Raw genomic sequence first — 13,279 nt, 5'->3', positions numbered from 1 at the left:
AGGTATTTATTGATTATCTCTGAGGAACTAGTTTTTAGGCATAATTATAAAGGTTGAAAAATATAATATCTAACTTTGTAGTAGACAGAAACAATCTTTGTACTTACAGAACAGACTATAGAAATCCTTCGATATTTTGCAGACAGTGCAAGATCCAAGATGAAGCTGGGTGGTGAAGCTGTAACGCAGAGTAGCAACTAGTGGCAATAGCAATAACTCATGTTATAAGTAACAGAGGTTTGTAAACAAACTGTTGGCAGCAACAAAGTCAGGCTCAAAGTACTAGGCGCAACTTGGCACTGACTAAATATGACACATAGTTGAATAGCAAAGTTAGAAAAAAATGGGGAATTGAACATAAATCACATGTATCAAACCACTCGCATAAAAAGAAATGTGACTTTTCTAAAGAAAAGTTATGTATTTATACAAAAATCAGCAGTCAGAGGTCATCCATCTTATGGACTTATGTTGTAAACAAAATCTCTTATAATAAATATAATAGCCCAGAACTGTCAATCTGGGAGTGTGTGTATAACGCTGGGTGGAGTCACAGAGTGAACTCTGCCCCCCCCTGGAATTATATGACACACATAGCGGCACCCCTGGAATTATACGGCACACATGGTGGCACCCCTTGAATGATATGGCACACTAAACAGCACCCTTGCAATAAGAAAAAAACAAAATCCTTTTTTTGCTTTTAATTAAAAAAAGGCAGCTCCCTTAGGGGCAGATTTATTAAGCTTGGAGAAGAGATAAACTGGAGATAAAGTGGAGAAAAGGTAAAAGGAGATAAAGCACAGCCAATCAGCTCCCAACTGTCTTTTTCAAACACAGCTGATTGGCTGGTGCTTTATCTCCTTTTACCTTTTCTCCGCTTTATCTCCAGTTTATCTCTTCTCCAAGCGTAATAAATCTGCCCCTTAGTCTGATAGGGCACCCCTGTAATTATATGGCACACATGGTGGCACCCCTGGAATACTACGGCACACATGGCGGCAGCCCTGGAATTATATGGCACACATGGCGATAACCCCTGACTACTATGGCACACTTAACAGCACCCTTGCAGTAAGTTTTTTTTTTATTTTAATTAAAAAAAGAACCATCTCTCCTGGATTGATATGGCACACACATGGCGGAAGGGCTGGTGCTAGGGTGTTTTGCACCCTCCTGCAAACTTTAACCCTTTGAGGTCCGCACCAAAAAAAAAGTTTATAATAAACCGTTTGGTAGAGGCCTATATCTCAAAAACTGTGGGGGTCTCATTTTAAAAAACTATTGATTGTTGTTGTTTGAAAATATTATCCTCAGTGAATACAAAATGCAAAGAATTTTTTTTTCCTTTGCTTTTTTTGTGATACGGATCCCCCAGAACAAATACCTTTATGGTGTGCAGTGTGCTGCCTGTGCGTGTCTTGCAGCTTTTAGTGGGCAGGATGCAGAGTCGGGTCCCCCATCCAGCTCTGGCTCTGCCGCAAAACTTAAGGTGGCCATACATCAGAAAGATATTGTACCCAATCATACAATCTCAACTGATTGTAAGATGGATTGTATGCAGATTGTGTGCACATCTTATGTACATAATCATACAATCAATCAGCAGATGGATTGTATGACTGATTGTAAGATGGATTGTATGCAGATTGTGTGCACATCTTGTGTACACAATCATGCAGTAGATGGATTGTATGATTGATTGTATGATCGATTGTGTGTAGATTGTGTGTCCAAAAACCACCAAGGACTGCCGGGGATTTCAAGGGAAATTGTACACAATCATGAGCGCAATCGATCTTAAGATCGATCTTTCTGATGTATGGCCAGCTTAGTCAGCTACTGCACATTAGTGAAGGGGGGCTGTGGAGCAGCGCCAGCGTGCTTGCCATTTTGAAAAGTAAAGGTAAAGGTAAAGGGGAACCGCTGATTCGCTGAGAGCCGTGACAGAGGGCTCTCTTAGCCAATCAACAGCCGCTGATTCTCCTGTCTGCCCGACGCTCCTCACTGCCAGTTTTCTCCTATCTGTCGCTACAGCCGGGGGAGGGGGGGGGGTTGGCGGGGGTTGCTGTCGCCACGACCGGGGGGGGCGGCGGATGTGCGGACATTACTCACCGCCGCGCTTCCGTCGGCATCCAGCATCCCCAGACAGTGCAGCATTGCCCAAAACCAATATGGCCGCCGCATATGTGCATTTAATATATGCATATATGCGGTGGCCAAGTTTGTTGTGGAGAATGCTGCCGTTTGTGACCAGGCTGGGCTGCGGCCGCTTCTAACAAAGGTAAGCGGCCCAGCCAGAGTGGAATCTGGTCCGGCCCACCGGGAAACGGCCCGGTTTCCCGGTGGGCCAATCCGCCTCTGCATGTGCAACATAGAAGGGAGACTTCACGAGCGCATACAGGCTTAAAAGCCGGCTCGTATACAAAAGTGGTATTTCTGTCTAGAATATAACAGCCAAACCATTCTCTGATTATCCCAATTTTATTGGTAGGTGTGAATTAAAGTATGAACATAGTGAAGGTGGTTGGCGCTAATCCGAACAGTGAATACATTCACACAAATGAGCCGCTGGTCCTCAGTGAGAGGGGGGCTGCCCTCTTAGGTATAATGGTAAGGGGGTATTCGAAGCCTGCGCTCAGGGTGTGGGGGACCGTTCTCTGATTATCCCAATTTTACTGGTAGGTGTGAATTAAAGTGTGATGACCGTATAACAAAATAAAAGTGACTTTTAATGGTCCCGGTTACACCAAAACACGCACCACAAAAACATTAACATACCATACCAATAAAGTACTGCTAAATCGTTATACAACATAAATCCTTGTTCAGAAAGAATCACTGCGCTGAGATGATCTACAACAGTGTAACTGATATTGTTTAATCAATATGCAACAGTAGCAAGTGCCTTTGAACATTTCTCAGACACTTGGCAACTTTTAAAGGCTATACATAAAGTCTGCCTTTTACAGATAGACAGTTATACAAAAGTACAGTATATAAAGGGCATAAAGGGACAACTCATCCCTAATAAATGAGGACACTACGTAGCAGCGGTCCTTCTAAGTTTTAAATCTCATTATTCTTTCTTTCATTCCTTACTATATTTTAATATTTCACCAATTTTTACATAATAATATTAAAAGTTATATTGGTACTAGTGTATTATCACGGCGCCCCGATATTAAATCGCACGACTTTTAATCGCATCGCATGCCATACACTGAGTGCACACCAATGCGATGCGATTTAAAATTGTATAAGCCCCCTAATGGGGGCTTATAAGCACCCTAATGTGTGCTTACAATGTTAAATGCACCCCCACGCCACCCCATGTATGAACGCCAACCGGAAGCGTGGCGAGCGCAGCGAGCCCGCAAAAGGCGGCGGTTCACGTCATCCAACCTTTTCATACCCCCACTATCCACGTTGGCGTGGTGTTGATTTTATATCGTGTGGCGAGCGCAGCGAGCCACCTAGCCCGAAGCGCGGCGAGCGTACGCGTATTACTTTACATGTATTCCTCGTCCGCTCGCCACGCTTTGGGAGCTCGCTGCGCTCGCCACACTATATAAAATCAACTCCACTCCAACGTGGATAGTGGGGGTATGAAAAAGTGGAGGACGCGTACCGCTGCCCCTCGCGAACTCGCTGCGCTCGCCACGCTTCGGGTTCACGTTCATAGTAGGGGTGCATTTAACATTGTAAGCCCCCATTACGGTGCTTATACAATTTAAAATCGCATCGCATCGCATTGTATGTACAATGCTATACAATTTTAACATTGTATGACATTGGGGGAAATCTCGTCGCATCGCATCGCATTGCATACCATCGCATGCCTTATGGTCTGCGATTCGATGGGTGCCGTGATACTACACAAGTAACGTTATATTTTATGACTCTAAATCAGACTTTCTGTGCACCCACGTGTATATTTACTTTTTTGTGTGTAGTTTGTTCATTATCAAGTATTGGGTGGCACATCCCTTATTTAAATAAAAATCATTGGAAAAAATATAATAAAAAATATATTTTCCCTGGAAACGCTTATTGAAGTGGAGATAGAAAAGTCACAAGTGTAAAAAGAATACTGGTGCGGGTATCTTCCAATTTCTTTTGTAATAAGAAGCTGCATTTACACAATATGCAAACCAATTTTTTTATTCTGCACTTCAAAGAACAAAAGTGCAAATCAATAAAGATAGATCTCTTAATTACTGTATGTGGTTATGCAAGGAGAGCAAATGGACTTAGGGGCAGATTTATTAAGCTTGGAGAAGAGATAACCTGGAGATAAAGCGGAGAAACGGTAAAAGGAGATAAAGCACCAGCCAATCAGCTCCCAACTGTCTTTTTTAAACACAGCTGATTGGCTGGTGCTTTATCTCCTTTTACCTTTTCTCCGCTTTATCTCCAGTTTATCTCTTCTCCAAGCTTAATAAATCTGCCCCATAATCCTTAAGTCTCTCCATTTCTCTTCAGTTAATCATAATAATTTATTTAATGAACACTTTTATCTTCAAAAATGTAGTACTAACATGGGGACCAGGTTCGCTCTGATGTGCATGTGGGGAGGTTTGAACAGTTATTTAAGACCTCTATATAAATGTATTTTTTTATTAGTTGGCTTGGGCATGTTTATTTGCCACAACACAGCTTTAATCAAATCCATTTATTATGAAATACTGTAGAAGCATATGGTAATCATTAATTTTCATAAATGTTCTTCTTGTTAGAGGCTCTACAATTTTATTGTCTAAATGTGAAATGTTTTTAGATGCTAGAACATACTGTATATGGATTTAATCATAGACGTGGCATTCTCAGTGAATAGTTTAAAAATAATTTGCACTGGACTTTGTTTACTTGTTCTTCCAGCAGCTCAGAACTCTTCCAACTTCATCAATTATAAGCTACAGATTTAGTCCAGAAGTCATAACAAGAATCTGAAGTACTTTACAAATTAAGATTTTAGAAGTCACATCTCTAAATTCAATGCTACAGCCAAACACACACACGCACACATATATATGCAGTATGTGTATATGTGTATATATATATATATATATATATATATATATATATATATATATATATATATATATATATATATATATATTAGGGCGGAGTGAAAAAACTGAAATTGAGAAATTCAAAATCGGCTAGTGTGGGAAAGTTGTGACTTGACCTGAATAAGAAACGTGCAAAAGCTTTTTGATCTGAGTCAACATCTTCTGTTCTGGCAAGAGGCCTAAAGTTTCACTTTTTAGGTGAAAATGACGAAACCTATGAAGATGCTCCGATCTAGTTATAATTATGTCAGGATGTCTTAGAGTGGTTCATTAATATACATTAGCATAGTAAAAAACAGTACGAGCTTGTCCTAGTGCAAAGTGACTGATTGGCGGGAGAAAATATCCCTAATAATTGACCCATTTTCATGGTCACAATTGTGAATATTGTGTGTTTTCTCCTGAATGTGTTTATAATAGAAGAAGCACAAATACTCTAAATGGAATTTCGGTGACACTGTGTGAAATATAACACTGCATAATAGCCCTTAATCAGACCTGATCGCAGTACAAATTTGTTCTCAAATTGGGCAAAACAAATGCTGCATTGCAGGTGGGGCAGATGTAACGTGCTGAGAGAGTTAAATTTGGGTGGGGTGTGTTGAAACTGAAATCTAAATTGCAGTGTAAAAATAATGCACCAGGTATTTACCCTGCACAGAAACAAAATAACTCAACACAAATCTAAAGGTGGCCATACATCTACAGATCGATTGTCAGATCTGGCTGGTTGGAACAAATACCTGGTAATATCTGAATGACAGTTTTTGGCAGTTTTCCAGCATTTCAAAGCAAAGTGCTCTCATCCATTACCAGTATTTTGTTCCAAACAGACAGATCGGACAATAAATCTGTAGATGTATGGCCACATTTGCCCCACCTGCAGCTGCATTACAGCATATAATTATGCCAAAGATAAGCCAATATATTAACAGTTAAATACATTAAAGTGCATTATGCTGTAATAAGTATTGCTGATCAATCCTGCCTAGCAGGGCCGTCTTTTTGTATGGGCTTAATGGGCACTTGCCCAGGGCCCCCAGGCGTATAAGGGTTCTATGTTGATAGCTGAGGATCCCCTTTTTCCAGGGATACCAAAATTTTGAAAATCGGCCCTGGGGAACTGCAGATATCCAACTTCAAAGCAGCAGTCCACATCCGACCTGTTAATTACAATTTCCAGTCATATTTCTCAGGTTCTCTCTGACACTAGCGGCTTGTCTCTATCATGCCCAGAACCAGAGATATCAGCCTTTAAGCAGCCGGTCCCTGCTCCAGCTCCAAACGTCTGCTGTAGTTTTATATTTTTGTCAATGGATTGCTCTGGCTCCTGATCTCTGATACCCAAGTTCCCAGCACCTCCTGAAAGTTGGGACTCTAGGTTTTTATACTAGGCTAAGAAATCTATTTCCAGATAATGGCGATATCTGCAGTCAAACAAGCTGCCCTTCCACCGGAAAATGACGAATATTAAGCCCACTCCATTATCCCCTGTGTATAAAACACCCCCTACCTCCCTGGAAGTCATTTACAAGGGACCCTTCATACAGCTCAGTGCCCCCTTCCACACGTTAGTGTTCACCCTCCCACCACCTGTGCAGTAAAGGAGTAAATAGCAGAAGTTACTGCTCCAGGTCCTACATGTTGAATGGAAGATAGAGCACCCCCTGCCACCCGTGGGACATCAAAGCTGCTGCTGATACCACCCCCCACCCCTAGGAGGGGAGAATGGGTAAGGGCCCCAGTGCATTGCTTTGCCCAGGTGCCTACACTGCTGTTAAGACGGCCCTGCTGCCTAGAAATGAACACAGTGATTGGCATATATGTACTGCTGGACACCACTCATAGAATGATTAACCTGTTATTTTTTGAATCAATGTTCTTGTTTTTTTTTCCCCCTAAACATTAGATGTATTTGTTTATTTATTTATTTACAGTTTCTTATATAGCTCAGCAGATTCTGTTGCGCTTTACAATAGTAGACAGTGATAAAACAAACTGGGTAACAACAGACAGACTTGGAGGTTAGAGGGCCCTGCTGCAAGCTTACAATTTATTACATCATAATACACTTCAACGTATTTAACAGTTAATATATTGGCTTATCTTTGGCATAATTATATGCTGTAATGCAGCCCATTCATGTTCCCAGCATAGGGGATGCAACACTTTTTCTGTCAATAAACAGAAGTGATATGTAAAATGATACATTAGACAGTTTACACTTACTTGTAATACTTATTGTAACAGTTACTGTTTTTCAATAACAGACTGCAACAGTTATTTCTTATTTATATACACAGGATTGTCTATCTTTGTATATGCACTGCAAAGAGAGAAGCATAAATCCAATTTCATGTATTTCAGTGACACTGTGTAAAATATAACACTGCATAATGGCCCTTAATCAGACCTGATCGCAGTACAAATTTGTTCTCAAAATGGGCAAAAAAATGCTGGACTGCAGGTGGGGCAGATGTAACATGTGCAGAGAGATTTAAGGTGGCCATACATCTACAGATTTATTGTCTGGTTGGAACAAAATCCTGGTAAAAGATGAGAGCAAATGACAGTTGACCATTTGCTTTGAAATGCTGAAAAACTGTCATTCAGATATTACCAGCTGTTTGTTCCAACCGGCCCAATCTGACAATCGATCTGTAGATGTATGGCCACCTTTAGATTTGTGTGAGTTATTTTGTTTCTGTGCAAGGTAAATACCTGCTGCATTATTTTTACACTGTAATTTAGATTTCAGTTTCAACAAACCCCACCCAAATTTAACTCTCTCAGCACGTTACATCTGCCCCACCTGCAATGCAGCATTTGTTTTGCCCAATTTGAGAACAAATTTGTACTGCGATCAGGTCTGATTAAGGGCTATTATGCAGTGTTATATTTCACACAGTGTCACCGAAATTCCATTTAGAGTATTTGTGCTTCTTCTATTATAAACACGTTCAGGAGAAAACACACAATATTCACAATTGTGACCATGAAAATGGGTCAATTATTAGGGATTTTTTCTCCCACCAAAGTCAGTCACTTTGCACTAGGACAATCTCGTACTCTTTTACTATGCTAAAGTATATTAATGAACCACTCTAAGACATCCTGACATAATTTTAACTAGATCGGAGCATCTTCATAGTTTTCGTCATTTTCACCAAAAAAGTGAAACTTCAGGCCTCTTGCCAGAACAGAAGATGTTGACTCAGATCAAAATGCTTTTGCACGTTTCTTATTCAAGTCAAGTCACAACTTTTCCACACTAGCCGATTTTGAATTTCTCAATTTCAGTTTTTTCACTCCGCCCTAATATATATATATATATATGTGTGTGTATAACAGCACTTACCCAACCTAATCACAGGAAAGGAACAGTACAGCGCTCTTTGTAGCATGGACAAAAAAAATTTGTATTGAAGATTTTCAACATGGTATAGTAAGGAGACATTAGGCTGACCCGACAGCCGTTTCTACTGAATATCTTCCAGTCTTCATCAGGGGTACAGCAGAGTGAATACACAGCAGTTTAAAACAGTGAACAAAAGGCACCAATCCTGCCCTTGTCCTCCGTTTGGAGGAGCTGTCACTCAGCACCAAGCATGGTACTGGCAGCATCCCGTTGCTAGGCAACTGTGGGCGGGTCGGGGGCCCGTCATCGGGGACTCCCTTTGACATATGTAGTTTGTTGTTGCTGCAGCTAAATGCCTCTCCAGCCACTGGCAGCTGCCGGCTCGCAGAGAGATATATAACACAGGCTGGGCTGGTGATTGATGTTATATATGGGGTGCAGATGCGGCTCTGTGCCGCTCAGCCTTGTGCTGTGGATTCAAAGTGTTGAAAGTCTATATGCATGCTCCCGCAAGTGCTGTTATCATTATTCAGGATCCTGCACCATACTACTACTAACCTTGAGTGCCATTTTGTACTACTGCTATATATATATATATTATGCAGATTGCACCTGGATTTAAAGATACAGTACGTCTATCTCTATTTTTGTGATTTTTCACGTTTTTTTCTCCTTTTTTTTACTTGGACTTTTTTTTGCATTTTTTGGTGGCATATATCGGTTTGTCTGCGCAGACATGATGGATAATACAAGTATCTCTCCTGACGCTTTGACTGGTGTCAAAAGATTCGACAGTAAAGATGAAGCTAGGATCTTATTCACCAACACTGAATCATTGGCATTTGATGTAGATACACCGGCAGAAATTTACTCCGATCTGTTGAAATTGAGAAAAAGGAAAGTTGAACTAACTTTACATGGGTTAACCTTGTCTCAGTATTTTAAGGATAAAATGATACCTCGTGGATTTCGGATACGGAATCAACCCACGATAGGCAGGGCTAATGTAAATTTCTGTCAACAGTGGTGCCAGATTTTAAATGATTGTTCGTTTCAGCTTATCTTACTAGTGATTGAACAAGTGAATGCTGATTTGGAGATACTTGATCATGAAATTAGGACCTGTGAAGCTATGGGTTTAGAATTGTTGAAAAATGACCCGACAGGTGACATGATTGCCAAGTTAGAGGATTCCATTAACACCTTTCACATAGAATTATTAGCATTTAAAAAAAACAAATATAAAGTTGTCAAGGAGGACTATAGAGACATGAGGGTCTATGGCTGGGTACAGGGAAATGACTCTAGACCTAATTGGAGGGAGAATTTTAGAAACAGACGTAGACGGACTGGACGCAATGACAAAGATTTTTCTGATATAGAAACACATACTTCAGCTAGTGACTCTGACCACTCTGGGAAACGGGTTTTTCCAAAGGGCAGTGTCACCCGCTCCAAGTACAAAGGCCAAATAGGAGGAGAACTGTTAGGAGGGGTGGAGTCAATCGCAGGAAAACAAACAGGACGCAAAAACAGAGGGAAACCATAGTTTTCAATTTATCTGACTATACTCCCAGTCAGGATGAATTAGATGTGCTCAGCAAGGGTTTATCCTTTGTGAGAACATATAAGCAGCGCCCTTTTGACTTTGAGATAGAACTGTACCGCTTTCACAGATTATTGAAACTAAAAAACTACTTTGCTAAATATCCCACTACTATTAAACAACAAAATCCGTTTAAAGTAAAGAGTACCTTTGAACCCCCTTACTCCAACCCATCTATTGAAATCTTCATTAATTTGGTCAAGCGAGACACCTTGGAATATATTGGAAAACAAAAAATTTCCTATTCCAACGTGACTAAGGAACAAAATGTAGCCTTAAAAAACCTTAGCAACAACACTGAGCTCACCATCCGCCCCGCTGATAAAGGGGGCGGTGTGGTGATCCTCAATAGGTGTGACTACATCACGGAGGTTAATAGGCAATTAGCCGATGGGTCTTGCTACAAAACCTTAACATATGATCCTACTTACAACTATAAAAAAGAAATTGACTCAGTCATTGCTCTAGGTCTCAATAATGGTTGGCTTGATGAGGCCACATCTTTTTTCTTGACCCAAAATCATCCCCGTATTCCAATCTTGTATATTTTACCAAAAATCCACAAGACCCTTGTCAAACCCCCTGGACGCCCCATAGTGTCCTCATGTGGCTCCATATGTCAGCCTCTATCACAATACATAGATTTTTGGCTCCAACCGGTTGTACAGAGTACTCCATTCTATTTACGTGATACGACCGACTTTATTCAAAAATTACAGAAAATTGACAACTTACCCACTGATGCTTTATTGGTAACACTAGACGTATCTAGTTTATACACTAACATCATCCACAGGGAAGGTCTGGCTGCTGTCAGGAGTTTGATTTCCACCAGTCCACACTATGCGGGTCCCAATGTTAATTTTCTTTTATTATTGATGGAAATTGTATTAACCAAGAATTATTTTCTTTTTGAGAATACATTTTTTTTTGCAGTTACAGGGCACTGCGATGGGGTCTAACATGGCCCCATCGTATGCCAATCTGTTCATGCATATGTATGAAAATCAACATATCGGGGGAAATATACTAAAGGAAATTTGTAAAAAATAGGTGTATTTGTATTTAGAAATACACTTATTTTTGACATTTACAATCCCGAAAATACGTCAATTCGTATTCGTATTGATAGCACATCAATACGAATACGAATTGCCGTATTTTCGGGATAGTAAATGTCAAAAATAAGTGTATTTCTAAATACAAATACACCTATATTTTTACAAATTTCCTTTAGTAAATTTCCCCCATCATGTCCAATCCCCAGTTTTCATCTTTTGTATTTTTCTATGTAAGATACATTGATGACCTGTTCATGGTGTGGACTGGTGGACCCGAACTCCTGGCACTCTTTGTGGATCATTTGAATAGTCTAGACACCACTATACGCTTCACTATAGCTTTTAGTGAGCACTACATTAGTTTTCTCGATGTAGGCATCTCCTTGTCTAATGGGTCCCTGTCCACTTGCATATATAGAAAACCCACCGATAAGAACACCTTATTGTCGGCAGGTAGTTTTCATCCAGCACCACTAAAACACGGGTTACCTCTGTCTCAATTACTGCGAGTGAGACGCATTACCTCTGATGATAATAAATTACTGTCAGCCCTCACTGAGATGGGGGATAGGTTCATTGAGAGAGGGTATATGTCTGATGAGATACAAGAAGCTATTTCTCATTGTGTAAATTTGTCTCAGCAACAATACCTGGTACCTGCCGTGAAAAACAATGACCCTGATAGATTAACTTTTGTGAGTACATACTCAATTGCCTCCAAAAGGATTAGAGATGTAATACATCGTCATTGGCACATACTTCAGGCAGATGATACCATGGGACCATTCTGTCACAAATTGCCCATGTTTTGCTACAAAAAAAGTGGCAATGTAAAGGATATTGTTGCAAAATCTGACTTGTTACCCATCAGAAACAGTGGTTGGCTTACTCCTAAGAATGGCAGTTTTCGCTGCACCAAATGTGTCAATTGTCAGTTTGTAATATCATCTCCTGTCTTTGTAGATCCTCGTACTTCCAACGTTTATCCCATCAGACATCATCTTAACTGTGACACACGATATGTTATTTATGCTATTACCTGTCCGTGCAAATTGATTTATATCGGCAAAACGATAAGGACCCTTAAAGAACGTGTTGCCATGCATCGATCTTCCATAAAAAAGGCTATGACATCGATTGATACCAGTACGCCTCCTGTTGCCAAACATTTCTACAATTGCAAACATCATATAAAGGACTTTCGGTTTCAACCAGTGGACCATATTCCCCCTCTGAGGAGAGGCGGGGATCGTGGTAACTTGCTATTAAGGAAGGAATGCTATTGGATTAATCTACTTGACTGTGTGTCCCCCAGGGGACTTAATGAGGAACAGTCTCTACATTGCTTCTTATGAAATAATATTCTATTGTTTATATCATTATCTACTGCGCAGTTCTGTTATTTGTCTCCTATACTGGTATATACTTTGCATTTTCTTTTCTTTTTCTCTTTTTTTATTGTGATGTTTTATGACATTATACTCCTGCTTGCCCGTCTCCAAACAGCCTGACTTTTTTTATATAGCCTTTATCTTTTTCTGATCGTAGTGAGGGGCAGAGCGACAGCTGGATTATATATCTGGTTTTCGTTTTTGATCCCACACTTGATCTTACGCTTCCCCGACTCTGATCGGTGTCTTTGGCTTATAACCTATGACGCCGCCAGAGCCTGAGTGACGGAGCGTGGTAATGAGTTGCGTTACCATGGATACAGACGCCGAGGCGGGTCTTCAGCCCACCGGGCGTGGTGTCTGTGACGCGTACGCACTCCACTATTGTGTTCCCTTGGTGACGGCGCCGCGACTAGCTCTGGCCGGAAGCGACGCCGCATCACTTCCTGGATACGCAGTTGTTGATTACACGCTGGCTACGTGTTACTAAGCATAACAGGTGTCTGAATGAGATTATGGGCGCACAGGTGAATATGTTTACTTCATTTAATGCACTATATATATCCGGTCTTGCTGGAGGGTCACTTATGCTCCTGAGGACGGTGATACAGCATCGAAACGGCCGTCGGGCATCAGTGACCCTTGCAGTGGACCACCATGCCTTTGTTATGGATGTGGTAACTACCATGTATTTGGACTATGTCATTTTTTGCATTGGTGTGTCCACTTGTCTTTTCCTCATGGAATTGATTTATTCACTTTTTGACATATAAAAACGTTTTTGGACA

At 40.7% G+C, this 13,279-nt stretch overlaps 1 protein-coding gene across 1 annotated transcript in view; it reads right to left on the bottom strand.

Moving 5' to 3' along the window:
• LOC146063925 (amine sulfotransferase-like) overlaps positions 1 to 254 on the bottom strand; it is a 37,422-nt gene extending 37,168 nt beyond the window's left edge. The window contains exon 1 of the mRNA XM_083176845.1: positions 108 to 254. The gene's annotated coding sequence lies outside the window, so the exon portion shown is untranslated. The remainder of the gene's footprint in view (positions 1 to 107) is intronic.
• Between the last annotated feature and the right edge of the window lie 13,025 nt (positions 255 to 13,279).

Source organism: Crinia signifera, chromosome 3, assembly GCF_055691185.1.
Source record: "Crinia signifera chromosome 3, ASM5569118v1, whole genome shotgun sequence".
Taxonomy (NCBI): Eukaryota; Metazoa; Chordata; class Amphibia; order Anura; family Myobatrachidae; genus Crinia; species Crinia signifera.
Note: the sequence above shows the minus strand (reverse complement) of the source record. Positions and strands in the feature narration are given on the sequence as shown.